Below are 14003 nucleotides of genomic sequence, written 5' to 3'. Positions count from 1 at the left end.
ACCATCTCATCCTCTGTTGTGCCCTTCTCCCACCTTCAATCATTCACAGCATCAGGGTCTTTTCAAATGAGTCACTTCTCCTCAATGGGCAGCCAAAGTGTTGGAGTTTCAGCTTCAGCGTCAGTCCTTCCAATGAATATTCAGGATTGATTTCCTTTAGGATGGACTGGTTCAATCTCCTTGCAATCCAAGGGACTCTCAAGAGTCTTCTTCAACACCACAGTTCATAAGCATCAATTCATCAGCATTCACCTTTCCTTATAGTCCAGCTCTCACATCCATACAAGATTACTTAAAAACCATAGCTTTGACTAGACAGACCTTTGTTGGCAAAGTAATGTCTCTGCCTTTTAATATGCTGTCTAGGTTGGTCATAACTTTTCTTTCAAGGAGTAAGTGTCTTAAAGGACACATGAAATTAAAATTTCATGGCTGCAGTCACCATCTGCACTGATTTTGGGCCCCAAAAAATAAAGTCTGTCACTGTTTCCCCATCTGTTTGTCATGAAGTGATGGGACCAGGTGCCATGATCTTAGTTTTCTGATTTTTGAGTTTTAAGCCAACTTTTTCACTCTCCTCTTTAACTTTCTTCAATAGGCTCTTTAAATCTTCTTCTCTTTCTGCCACAAGGGTGGTGTCATATGGTGGTGTTTGAGGTTATTGATATTTCTCCCGGCAATCTTGATTCCAGCTTGTGCTTCCTCCAGCCCAGCATTTATCATGATGTACTCTGCATATAAGTTAAATAAGTAGGGTGACAATATACAATCTTGATGTACTCCTTTTTCTATTTGGAACCAGTCTGTTGTTCCATGTCCAGTTCTAACTATTGCTTCCTGACCTGCATACAGGTTTCTCAAGAGGCAGGTCAGGTGGTCTGATATTCCCATCTCTTTCAGAATTTTCCACAGTTTATGGTGATCCACACAGTCAAAGGCTTTGGCATAGCCAATAAAGCAGAAATAGATGTTTTTCTGGAACTCTTGCTTTTTTGATGATCCAGCAGATGTTGGCAATTTGATCTCTGGTTCCTCTGCTGTCTCTAAATCCAGCTGAACATCTGGAAATTCACAGTTCACGTACTGTTGAAGCCTGGCTTGGAGAATTTTAAGCATTACTTTACTAGCGTGTGAGATGAGTGCAATTGTGCAGTAGTTTGAGCATTCTTTGGCATTGCCTTTCTTTGGGATTGCCACCTCTTAATATCTCCTGCTTCTGTTAGGTCCACACCATTTCTGTCCTTTATTGTGCCCATCTTTGTATGAAATGTTCCTTTGGTATCTCTAATTTTCTTGAAGAGATCTCAAGAAAGAGATCTATTATTTTCTTCTATTTCTTTGCACTGTTCATTAAGGAAGGCTTTCTTATCTTATGACCAACCTAGACAGCATATTGAAAAGCAGAGACATTACTTTACCAACAAAGGTGTGTCTGGTCAAAGCTATGGTTTTTCCAGTAGTCACATACGGATGTGAGAGTTGGACTATAAAGAAAGTTGAGCACTGAAGAATTTATGTTTTTTAACTGTGGTGTTGGATAAGACTCTTGAGAGTCCCTTGGACTGCGAGGAGAGCAAGTCAGTCAATCCTAAAGGAAATCAATCATGAATATTCATTGGAAGGACTGATGCTGAAACTGAAGCTCCGATACTTTGGCTGCCTAATACAAAGAACTGACTTATATGAAAAGACCCTGATGCTGGGAAAGATTGAAGGCAGGAGGAGAAGGGGACGACAGAGGATGAGATAGTTGGATGGCATCACTGGCTCAATGAACATGAATTTGGGAAAGCTCCAAGGGATGCTGAAGGACAGGAAAGTCTGGCATGCTGCAGTACATGGGGTTGGAAAGAGTTGAATATGACTGAATGACTGAACAACACAACAAATGGTTCAAGGGGAGTGTTTTTTAACTTCATTGATTTACGTTCAGAAGTCCGGATTCCCAATGCCACTTGCTGAAGAGACTTTTTCTCTGTTGTTTACTCTTGCCCCCTTTGTGAAAGATTAATTAACTGTAGGTTTGAGGGTTTGTTTCCATGTTCTCTCCTTCATATATATCTCCATTCATCCTTATATCTTCTTTTGTGCCAGTATCACACTAATTACTGTAGCTTTGTAGTATTGTTTGAGTCCTGAGAAGGATCTATCTCTAGATTTGTTCTTTTTCCTCTGGATTACTGGATCTTTCCTGGTTCCATACAAATTTTAGAATTATTTGCTATAATTTTGTGAAAAATGTCATGGGTAATTTGACAGGAATTGCATTAAATCTGTAGATTGCTTTGGGGTAGTATGGCCGTTTTAACAGTATTAATTCTTCCAATACAAGAACACCTTTCCACTTCTATAAATCATGTTTCTTTTATCAATATTTTACAGTTCTCAGCCTTTAGATCTTTCACATCCATGGTTATATTTATTCTTTGGTATTTTTTGATGCATTTAAAGCAGAATCATTTTTACTTTCCCTTTCTGATAGTTCATTGTTAGTGTAAAGAAATGCAACAGATTTCTATGTTAATTTTTCATCCTCCTACTTTGCTGAATTTATTAGTTCTAGTGGGTTTTGTGTGCAGTCATTAGGGTTTTCTATATATAGTGTCATGTCATCTGCATATAATGACATTTTTCCTCTTCCTTTCCAGTTTGAATATATGTGCGCCCAGTTGCTTCAGTTGTGTCCAACTTTGCAATCCTATGAGCTGTAGCCTGCCAGGCTCCTTTTTCCATGGGGTTCTCCGGGTAAAAATACTGGAATGGGTTGCTGATTTAGTATAGGTTTGATTCTCTCGGGGCCTATGGCCCCAGTCCCTTCCGATATAATTAGGCCCAGATATCTAACAGATTGTTGACAAAGCTGAGCCTTTTCTCTTGATGCCCTGTAGCCGAAGCCTGCCAGAAAGTTTAAGAAATCTTCTGAGGCTCGTGAACAAGCTTCCTCTGTCTCAGCACAGAGCAAAATATCATCTGCATATTGTAACACCACCGCTTCGGAGCTATTAAAGTTTTGTAGATTCCGTGACAAACTTTGTCCAAATTAGTGAGGACTGTCACAAAATTTCTGGCACAAAACTGTCCAGGTTAACTGAGAAGCTGGCTGCGTAGGGTCCTCAGAGGCAAATAGAAATTGACTTCCCTCCGCCAAAGGCACTGAATAGAAGGCATCTTTCAAATCAATTACTGAGAAATATTTGGCTCGTTCAGGAATTTCAGACAGTAGAGTGTAAAGATTAGGCACTACGGGGTGTAAAGGAACTACAACCTTATTTATTATTTGTAAATCTTGAACTAGTCTCCATTTGCCATTTGATTTCTTTATACCCAAAATAGGAGTGTTACAGGGAATTAACAGTCCCTGCTACTTTAAATTTTCAATAATGGATTTTAACCCTTCCTTAACCTCAGGTTTCAGTGGATTCTGCTTCTTATGTGGAAATAAGTATGGGTCTTTGAGCTTGACAACTATAGAAATATCATTTTGTGCTTGACTCACAGATTTTCCATCAGACCGTACTCTAGGATTTACATTTTGTTCAATAAAAGGGAGAGAAAAGGAAGGCTCTATATTCATGAAAACAGAGGCATGGACCTTGCTCAGTATATCCCTCCCCAAAAGGGATGAGGGAGACTCTGGCACAATCAGAAACTCGTGTGAAAATAGCACAGAAGAAATCACAGCTTACAGAAAAACTGAAGTAATACCTTTTGGCTCAGCCAGACAGTCTCATTACGGAAGCGAATCAGGAAGAAAGTGAGCCAGGGGCTTCAGTAAGCACAGAGTAAGTTGCCCCAGTATCTAAAAGGAAATTGATGGATAGGCCCCCCCACAGTTATTAATACCCGGGGTTCCTCAGGTGTAATTAGGACAGGAGCTTGTGTGGGGACCCCTGGGCACCTTCAGTCCTGATTGTCTTGAGAGTCCGACCCCTGAAGCCTACACCTCTAGGGGCAGTCTCTCTTCCAGTATGGTCCTTTGCAGATCAGACATGGAGCCGGGGGCGGCTTAGATGCCTGAGGGCAATCCTGCTTGAGGTTTCCACAGTAATAGCAAACCCATCTCTTTTCACCTGGGTCCCTCTGGGCATTTTTCTCAGGCTGTTTAAGAATGGTTCTCATAGCCATTGAGAGAGCTTTCGCCTGTTCCTTTGTCCTTTTCTGCCTTTCTTTCTTTTCCTCATATTCCTTACCATAATAGACTGTCTGAGACAGTTGTAACGGATTATCTAAAGACTGATTTGATCCATACACCCTTTTACAGCGGGTATCTGGAGCCGACTGAGTGGGAAATCTATCCTTTAAGATCACTTTTCCCTCTTCACTTTCGGGATCAATCTCAGTGAATCTGCGAAGGGCTTCTCTCAGTCTATCTAGGAATTTACCAGGAGCTTCCTTCTCCTCCTGTTCTATGTTGCCCATTTGCCATAGTTTAGAGGCTTAGCATGTGCCTGCCTGAGTCTTTCAAGAATATATCTGACAAAATGACTCTGATCCCATCTTCCTTTAGCTGTGTTGTAGTCCCAATCTGGTTCTGTAATTGTGACCACCTGATTCCCAGTGGGGAGGGTGGTTATCTTGTCCCCCCTCTTTCCTACTGATTTATTACCAAGCCATTCATCTCCATAAGCAACACTTTCCCCAAAACTCGAGTTTTTGAGTCAGGAGTCAGTGTTTGTCCCAAGATATACATCACATCCTTCCAAGTAAGGTCATAAAGCAGAGTAACACCTTTAAAAGCACTTTTCTGGGTCCTCTAAATAGTCTCCCAGATCTTCCTTGATTCTTTGTATTTCATGATAAGAAAAAAGTTTATTAACTCTCATAGACTTTCTCCCAATGGGTGCTTCATGAAGAGGCAACAGCTTGTGTGGCTGTTCCTTAGTCTCTCTGGCTGCTCTGCACATATGATCCCCAGGATAGATTGGAGAAACCTGCTTTTCTTTATCTCTTTGTCTCCTGTCCTCCATCTCATTTAGCAAAGTAGGAGGACAGGAGGGAGCTGAAGGAGTCACACCCAAATCTATACCCTTAGGACGCAAGTCTGGCATATTTTGCAGAGAGAAAAAGGGCAACACATATGCTACTTCTACCCATTTCCCTTGTTTTCTACAGAACTGGTCTAATTGAAAAACAGTATTATACTTAAGAGACCCTCCAACCAGCCACAATTTGCCATCCTCCAATGGATACCGTGGCCATGCAGTATCATATAGGAAGACCAGGTGTGTCTTCTTTAAGCCCTGGTGATCAAATCTATCCCAGTTTTTCAGGATACAGTTCAAAGGACTGAGGCTGGAATTGTTAGCTCCCATCTGTAAGAGAGAAAAAAAGCAACCAGCGCCCTCTTTCTACCGGAGGCATCCCTCCCTGCTCTAGATGGGGGTGTAGACAGACATTACACCAAAGCTTTTCTTTCCTGGTCGGACTTTGTCCCTTACTGGCACATCTCTCCTGGTTCTACCACTGAGACGGGGTGGAGATGCGCCAGGGGTAGACCTGATGGCATCCCTGACTGACGTCCAGCTCCTCACCATTAAAACCTTACTTGCCTTTGATGCCACCCGGGTGTGATCAGAGTAACCTTCTGGAATGTCGCCCAGGCTAAGACTGCTGGGGGAAACATTTGTCACCTGAGTGCTTGTGCACAACCCTGAGTATACTCCTGAGCACAGTAAGACCGATACTAACATAAAACTGAGATGTTCCTTCCAAGCATCACCACACCAGTATAAGAGTCTCCTCTCATCCACTAAGAGCCAGTATTACCAAAGGGGGAAAAAAAATAAAATAAAAATAAAACACTGTAGTTCCAATCTGAGTAACTTTTAACCTCAGAGATGCTCTTGGAGCTAAAGTTCCATCTAACTTCTGAACTTTCAATTCCTAGTGAGGCTAGGTGCTTCCTGACTACCAATCCAAATTTGGGATCTAAGTCATAGTACACAGTAACAGCATAGATCACAAGTCCCTTGAAAGTCTATGATCCGACAGATCAGGTTAGTACTTCTAATTTCCAAGTAGTTATGAAATGGTCAAAGAGACCAAAAAGTATGACCGAGAAAGGAGAGTTTGGTCCACACACTTTGCCCATTTCTGGTCGGTCCCCAAAGGAGCCATTGGGTGCCTCTTGGCATTGGCAGGTCGGTATACACCCCCAACAGGTTTCTGCCATAAGCCGTATGAGGTCACTGCGGAATCGCAGAGCAAGGCTCCTCACTTGCTTCCTGCAGGGCATTTCATTCATTCACGCAAGCACACCATAGAGTTAGTAATGTACAGCAGAAAATGTGTTTGCTAGGAGAACAAAGCACTAGAGCTCCAAGCATCCTTACCTTGTACTGAAGAATCCCAAATGAGCCTCCAAGATGAAAGGTTGTTGCTGAACCTCAAAAAGACGCCAGGATTCTTGGCCTCTGGAGAAGAATTCAATCTGGGGCCAGAGATGAGGCTTGATCACTCAGAGCTTTCATGTAATAAAGTTTTATTAAAGTATAAAGGAGATAGAGAAAGCTTCTGACATAGACATCAGAAGGGGATAGAAAGAGTACCCCCTTGCTAGTGTTAGCAATGGAGTTACATACTCTTCAATGAATCCAAAGAATGTCTGGAGGTTGTAAAGGCCTCACCAGACCTACTGCCATAATTTACATTTTAAGATAACAGGACTAGCCAGAAGGTTTAATCCAGAGACTGTCTTCAGGCAGGATACATTATTGTTAAGAGCAATATTGCATAGGAACCTGGAATGTTAGGTCCATGAATCAAGACAAATTGGACGTGGTCAAACAGGAGATGGCAAGAGTGAATGTCGACATGCTAGGAATCAGTGAACTAAAATGGACTGGAATGGGTGAATTTAACTCAGATGACCATTATATCTACTACTGTGGGCAGGAATCCCTTAGAAGAAATGGAGTACTCATCATGGTCAACAGAAGAGTCCGAAATGCAGTACTTGGATACAATCTCAAAAATGACAGAATGATCTCTGTTCGTTTCCAAGGCAAATCATTCAATATAATGGTAATCCAAGCCTATGCCCCAACCAGTAATGCTGAAGAAGCTGAAGTTGAACGGTTCTATGAAGACCTACAAGACCTTTTAGAACTAACACCCAAAAATGATGTCCTTTTCATTATAGGGGACTAGAATGCAAAAGTAGGAAGTCAAGAAACTCCTGGAGTAACAGGCAAATTTGGCCTTGGAGTATGGAATGAAGCAGGGTAAAGTCTAATAGAATTTTCCCAAGAGAACGCATTGGTCATAGAAAACACCCTCTTCCAACAACACAAGAGAAGACTCTATACGTGGACATCACCAGATGGTCAACACCAAAATCATATTGATTATATTCTTTGCAGCCAAAGACAGAGAAGCTCTATACAGTCAGCAAAAACAGACCAGGAGTTGATTGTGGCTCAGATCATGAACTCCTTATTGCCAAATTCAGACTTAAACTGAAGTAGGGAAAACCACTAGACTATTCACGTATGACCTAAATCAAATCCCTTATGACTATACAGTGGAAGTAAGAAATAGATTTAAGGAACTGGATCTGATAGACAGAGAGCCTGATGAACTATGGACGGAGGTTCATGACATTGTACAGGAGACAGGGATCAAGAGCATTCCCATGGAAAAGAAATGCAAAAAGGCAAAATGGTTGTCTGAGGAGGCCTTACAAATAGCTGTGAAAAGAAGAGAAGTGAAAAGCAAAGGAGAAAAGGAAAGATATTCCCATTTGAATACAGGGTTCCAAACAACAGCCAGAAGAGATAAGAAAGCCTTCCTCAGCGACCAATGCAAAGAAATAGAGGAAAACAACAGAATGGGAAAGACTAGAGATCTCTTCAAGAAAATTAGAGATACCAAGGGAACATTTCAGGCAAAGACGAGTTCGGTAAAGGACAGAAATTGTATGGATCTAACAGAAGCAGAAGATATTAAGAAGAGGTGGCAAGAATACACAGAAGAACTGTACAAAAAAGTTCTTCATGACCCAGATAATCACAATGGTGTGATCACTCACCTAGAGCCAGACATCCTGGAATGTGAAGTCAAGTAGGCCTTAGAAAGCATCACTACCAACAAAGCTAGTGGATGTGATGGAATTCCAGTTGAGTTATTTCAAATCCTGAAAGATGATGCTGTGAAGGTTCTGCACTCAATATGCCAGCAAATTTGGGAAACTCAGCAGTGGCCACAGGACTGGAAAAGGTCAGCTTTCATTCCAATCCCTAAGAAAGGCAATCCTAAAGAATGCTCAAACTACTGCACAGTTGCACTCATCTCACACATTAGCAAAGTAATGCTCAAAATTCTCCAAGCCAGGCTTCAGCAATACATGAACTGTGAACTTCCAGATGTTCAAGTTGGTTTTAGAAAAGGCAGAAGAACCAGAGATCAAATTGCCAATATCCGCTGGATCATCAAAAAAGCAAGAGTTCCAGAAAAACATCTATTTCTGCTTTATTGACTACACCAAATCCTTCGACTGTGTGGATCACAATAAACTGTGGAAAATTCTGAAAGAGATGAGAATACCAGACCACCTGACCTGCCTCTTGATAAACCTGTATGCAGGTCAGGAAGCAACAGTTAGAACTGGACATGGAACAACAGACTAGTTCCAAATAGGAAAAAGAGTACGTCAAGGCTGTATATTGTCACCCTGCTTATTTAACTTATATGCAGAGCACATCATGAGAAATGCTGGGCTGGATGAAGCACAATCCGGAATTAAGATTGCTGAGAAAAATATCAATAACCTCAGATATGCAGATGACACCACCCTTATGGCAGAAAGTGAAGAGGAACTAAAGAGCCTCTTGATGAAAGTGAAAGAGGAGAGTGAAAAAGTTGGCTTAAAGCTTAACATTCAGAAAACTAAGATCATGGCATCTGGTCCCACCACCTCACGGGAAATAGATGGGGAAACAGTGTCAGACTTTATTTTTGGGGGCTCCAAAATCACTGCAGATGATGACTGTAGCCATGAAATTAAAAGACGCTTACTCCTTGGGAAGAAAGTTATGACCAACCTAGATAGCATATTAAAAAGCAGAGACATCACTTTGCCAACAACGGTCTGTCTCATCAAGGCTGTGGTTTTTCCTGCGGTCATGTATGGATGTGAGAGTTGGACTGTGGAGAAATCTGAGTGCCAAAAAATTGATGCTTTTGAACTGCAGTGTTGGAGAAGACTCTTGAGAGTCCCTTGGACTGCAAGCAGATCCAACCAGTCCACCCTAAAGGAGATCAGTCCGGGGTGTTCATTGGAAGGACTGATGCTGAAGCTGAAACTCCGGTACTTTGGCCACCTCATCTGAAGAGTTGACTCATTGGAAAAGACCCTGATGCTGGGAGGCACTGGAGGCAGGAGGAGAAGGGGACGACAGAGGATGAGATGGCTGGATGGCATCACCGACTCGATGGGCATGAGTTTGAGTAGACTCTGGGAGTTGGTGATGGACAGGGAGGCCTGGCGTGCTGCGATTCATGGGGTCGCAAAGAGTCGGACATGACTGAGTGACTGAACTGAACTGAAGGAATGTAGAGGGGAATAAAGTTTGCCCTTTCTTCCTCTTTGAGAATTCCAGACCCCTCTCTCCTTGGGGAGCCCTAGACTTCTTATCAACCTGCCTAGGAAATGACTTGCCATGCTGTTTCCAGGGGATCTTCCCAACCCAAGAAGCAAAATTGCTTCACCTATGTCTTGTGCACCACCTGCTAAGCTCCCAATTTAGATACCATTTATTTTCTCTTCCTGTCTGACTGCTATCGGCAGTACTTTGAATACTATATTGAATAGAATTGGTGAGAATGGGCATCCTTGTCCTAGATTTTAACTGAATGGTTTTCAGCTTTTCATTGTTGAGCATTATACTGACTGTGGATTTGACATAAAAAGTTTATGCTGAGACATGTTCCCCCTTTGCCACTTTGGTGAAAGTTTTTATCATGAATGGATGCTGAATTTTATCAAAGACTTTTTCTTCATCTATTGAGATGATTAGTGTTTGTTGTCTTTTTTTATTGTGGTGTATCATGTTAATTGATTTGTATATGATGAACCATTCTTGGGACCCTGGAATGAATTTAATTTGATCATAGAATATGATCTCTTTACTTACTGCTGCATTCATTTTTCTAATATTTTGTGAGGAATTTTCCATTTACATTAATCAGGGATACTGATCTTTAATAATTTTCTCTTTCTTTTCTTTCTTTTTTTTTTTTTGTAGTATCTTTGCCTGATTTGATATCAGGATGCTGGTAGCTTCTTAGAATGTCTTTAGGAGTGTTCCTTTCTTTTCAGTCTTTGAGAATAGTGCAAGAAGAACTAATATAAATTTTTTTTCTTTGTATATTTGGTAAAATTTCCCCGTGAAGCCATCCAGACCTGAACTTTTGCTCATAGGGAGTTTTCTAAGATGACAGATTCTATTTCACTTCCAGTGATCATTCTGTTCAAATTATCTTTTTTTCTTGACTCACTTTGGAAGGTTGTACGTTTCTAGAAACTTGTTCATTTCTTCTAGGTTGTCCAGTTTGTTGACATAAGGATTCATAGTATTTTCTTATTTTTCAAAAATTTCTCTCGTATTGGTTGTTATTTTTCATTTTTATTTTTTAACTTTTTTAAAAAATTCGAGCTCTCTTTTCTTCTTGGTGAACTTGGCTTGATTTTCTTTACATTCTCAAAAAAAATTTTATCTTTCTTTTATTTCCTCTATTGTTTTTAATCTCTTATTTATTTCCTCTCTGATCCTTGTTATTTCCTTCCTTCTGATGACTTTTGGGTCTGTTTGTTACTCTTTTTCTAATTTTTTTAAGTAGTAGGTTAGGTTGTATATTTGAGATTTTCTTCTTTGAGAAAGTCCTGTATCCCTATGACCTTCCATTTTAGAATTGCTTTTGCTCAATTCCATAGGTTTTATAAGGTTGTCTTTTCATCATCATTTGTCTCTAGGTATTTTCTGATTTTCTTCTTTCATTTCATTGCTGACCCATTGGGTTTTAGTATTGTGTTTTTAGCTTCCATGTAATCATTCTTTTTTCATTTTATTTTATTTCTCATTTTATTACTATTTGCATAGAGTTGTGGTCAGAAAAGATGTGTGAAATAATTTCTACCCCTTACATTTCTTAAGGCATATTTTATGTCCTAGTATGTGGTCTATCCTTGAAAATGTTCCATGTGCACTTAAAAGGATAGTCTGGGTTTTTTTGTATGTAATGTCCTGTAGATATCAATTAAGTCCATCAATTCTATTGTGTCACTTAGATTCTCTGCTGCCTTACTGATTTTATGTCCAGAAGATCTGTCCAGTGATGTCAGTGCAGTGTTTAAAACTCCTACTATTATTGTATTCCCTTCAATTATTATTTTTATGTCTTTAGTGTTTGTTTTATGTATTTAGGTCCTCCTAAATATATTGGGTGGATATATGCTAACAAGTATAATATCATTTTCTTATATTGATCTCTTTATCATCCCATAGTGTCCTTTGTCTTTCATTATGAAATTTGCTTTAAAGACTATTTTATCTGATCTGAGTACTGTTATACCTGCTTTCCTCTCATTTTCATTTGCATGTGCCATTCATCTTGTGGCTTATGTCTTCTTTTCCTCCCCTTCCCACTGTTTTGTTAGATATGTTTAAAAATTACCTTTTCTTGAGCTTTAAAGTTTGACTTGGGTTTATATTATGATATAAATATTCCTAGTAAAATATATACAACTAGGCATGATTGAGGATTGGAGGATGAATTCACAACTGATTTGATGTGTGTGTTAGTCGCTCAGTTGTGTCTGACTCTTTGTGACCCTATGGACTGTAGCCCACCAGGCTCCTTTGTCCATGGAATTCTCCAGGCAAGAATACTGGAGTGAGTTTCCATTTCCTACTCTGACAGCATATTGGACATCTCTTGACATTGCCAATAGTTTTCTTCCAATCTTAGTCACATCACAAACCTCTATGACCCAGCCTCAATTTCATCCTAGGTTTCTGGTTTGAGCACTCAGGAAAATGCTGGATTGCAAGTAGTTTGAAGATGGTTCAGTTTGGGGGTAAGAACTGACACTTTTCATGTTGTAAAGGACTAACAAAGTGAATTATATGGAGAAAACAGAAGTGGGAAGAAACTAGGAAAGTAAAACAAACTGATGGTGATCAACAGTAGACATGCCTGTGGTGACTCATTTAGTCTCTAAAGGTAGGAATGGGTGGATAGAAAGTAAAGGTACTAATACTTCTTTCATTATAACAAAAAGAGAAGGGAAGATGAGAATATAAAGTTTGAAGGTGAGTAGCTGGGAAGTGATGAGTTATCTGATATGATGAGTAGTTATTTAATATCTCAACCTATGTCATGATGATGCATTTAATATTGTTTACATTTATCCTTTCAAGGGGAATTTATTTTTATCAGAGGAAATTTATACATTAAAACATTTATTTAATAAGATTAAAGCTGAATGTAAGAACTAAGGCAGAGAAAGAGAGATGGTATTTTGAAAGTAATGGACTCTGTGCCAGGTACGCTATGGTTGGCAAAGCAGTAATTTCTCAGAATAATTGGGACAATTATCTTTAAATATTTATTGAAAATGGGATTATGATTCATAGAACTTCTTTAATGACAATGGAAATGAAGTAATTATGGATGTGAGGAAAAGGCATATGTACTGCCAAGATTTAGCAATCTAGTTTTAAAAGAAAACTTGAAGTATTCTAAGTTTGCACTATATTTGATTGAGATGGAAGCAAGATAATTGCATGGGTGGTTAAACCTCAGTCTCCTCAGATCTTACAGAATATGGAAATAATTTCTCAGAGGCATTTGAAAATTGAAAATATAAATAGCACACTTAGAGGTCCATCTGTCCTTTCAACTGGAGTCCAAACTTTCCTATTTTCTGGAGGTGTGTGGTGACCTAAATGTGAGAATAGCCCAAATGTGAGAATTTCCTGTCCAAACCTGAAGTGACACATTGATGAGAAATCAACTTTTTCCACTCTCACTTCACTCTGAGCCTTCACAGGGTAGTATGTAAAGGTCACAGACATTGTTAATGCTTGTCCTGGATTTATGTTTTTAAATTTCTCCTTTTATTACCCAGCTATAGCAGGCCTCTTTTGTGAGAGTAATCTGACCTCCCCACTAAAGGATGCACGACTTTCTGGCCAACAGAAGGTATGTGTCCCTTCTCGCCTGTCTCTCTACTAGACCATCTCAGTGGGAACTAGCAAATGTTGATGTGAAACAACTGAGGTATAGTTAATATACAACAAAATCAAAGTATATTAGTTTTTCTAAAAAAATAACTCAGGGTAAAAAACAACCATAAAATATCAAATATGATGGAAGATTTCTCCAAGTATTCAAATTAGTGTCTGTAGAATGCTAGTCAAGTGCATATTTGGATTTGTATATAATCTTAAGTGAAATCTGCAGGCATCTTGACAGAGAACAACTAGTTTGGGATTTTATAATCAGTAGAAGGTAGGTTTCTTGTATAATAATTTGTTAATATATATTTTTTTCAACTTCTATAAATAGATTCTTGGGAAAGAATTCATTGCATAAAAAGGCCAAACATAAATCTTTATATATGCACTTAGATTGAATAAAATCAGTTTTATTTTTAATAAAAATCAAGATGAAGTAGCTTCCTAAATGCTAATATAAACTTAACTGTAAGTAATGAAAGGATTTTTAAAAATATTGAACAAACATTTCAAAAAAGATGTACTATACTAATTAAAGACACTCTCGTTTAATAAATTACTTGCCAGGCTCTAACTGATAAATCAGAAATAGTAACACAGAAATTGTAACTTAAACAGTAGTTAAAAACTAATATTTATAGAACATATAGGTACCAGATTGAGTGCTCAGTGTAACATGCATTATATATTACATATTATTTCCATTTTAGATTAATAATATAGGCTACTAGGCACTAAATAACTTTTAAAGAACACACTTCTTTA

Source organism: Cervus canadensis, chromosome 21 (assembly GCF_019320065.1).
Source record: "Cervus canadensis isolate Bull #8, Minnesota chromosome 21, ASM1932006v1, whole genome shotgun sequence".
NCBI lineage: Eukaryota > Metazoa > Chordata > Mammalia > Artiodactyla > Cervidae > Cervus > Cervus canadensis.
This window is presented reverse-complemented; position numbering follows the sequence as displayed.